This window comes from Littorina saxatilis, unplaced genomic scaffold, assembly GCF_037325665.1.
Source record: "Littorina saxatilis isolate snail1 unplaced genomic scaffold, US_GU_Lsax_2.0 scaffold_491, whole genome shotgun sequence".
NCBI lineage: Eukaryota > Metazoa > Mollusca > Gastropoda > Littorinimorpha > Littorinidae > Littorina > Littorina saxatilis.
In genome coordinates this window covers 16,667-17,662 of record NW_027128481.1, presented here as the reverse complement: position 1 = coordinate 17,662, position 996 = coordinate 16,667, and the positions used below count along the sequence as shown (strand labels likewise).

At 39.9% G+C, this 996-nt stretch overlaps 1 non-coding gene across 1 annotated transcript; it reads right to left on the bottom strand.

Annotated features, from left to right (window-relative positions):
• Nucleotides 1-781: 781 nt before the first annotated feature.
• LOC138956839 (U1 spliceosomal RNA) lies at nt 782-946 on the bottom strand. The gene has a single exon (XR_011452832.1). It is a non-coding gene; the product is annotated as a U1 spliceosomal RNA (small nuclear RNA).
• Between the last annotated feature and the right edge of the window lie 50 nt (nt 947-996).

Below are 996 nucleotides of genomic sequence, written 5' to 3'. Positions count from 1 at the left end.
AGTACGGGAGACAACTCCAACTGACTGAATTTGTAGTCTGCTTTTGTTTTCGATACGAAACGAAGCACTGAATTATGCCGCTGAAAAAACCTAAAGCCTGCAAAAGATCAGCATTAGATCAAACCGATCATTTTGTTTGTCAACTTTTATCCAAATCATGCAGTATTTAATCAAAGTACGAGCTCTGAAGTTGTTCATGTTGGTTTCTTTTTTGTGGTTTCTTTGAAACTAAACAAATACAACATTATACGCACACTGTGTTGATGTATTTACTATATTATGTGTGTGTTCTACAGCGGGCGCGCGTGGGTGTGTGTGTGTGTGCGTGTGTGTGTGGGCGCATGACTTTGGAACAATTCCATGGAATGTGTTATATTTTTATAAGCTGTTTGGCGGAAATTCATAATGTCCTATTACACTTTCTGAAAGCGGTCAAATGTCCTATTGATGCTGAAGAACTCAGGACATTTGTCCTATAGGTATGAATTTGTAGCAACATCCCTGCTGAACATGTACTGCCTACTCCTTGACTTCTTAGACCGTCTGAGACCTCCGGCTTATCAAAACGGTCTCAATCATATCAGAATGTAACAATAAACCCAAACAAGTGAACAGATTGTACCCTTTTTATTTTTATTGATTTTTTTACAGATGGAAATACTGATTTTTCCTTAAATCTAAGATCCTTTTTCAATTAAAAAAAAATGTATTTGACTTGGTTTAATGAGCATATAAATTGTGAGTGGGGAGGGTGGACTTTTCATTTTCATTGTTTCACTTGCAGGGGATAGCGCGAACGCAGTCCCCCTGACGCACAAATTGCACACTCGGCCGATCAACATTTGTGATGGTCGTAGGAGTCAGCCCGCCCGTTAGTGCAATGGACAGGCCTCGCCCTAGGAGAACCTCCTTGGTGATCAAGGTGTCTCCCGTGCCAGGTAAGTATGCTGAAATCGTTAAAATTAATATTAAAAGTCCTACGGTTTTGAGCCATTA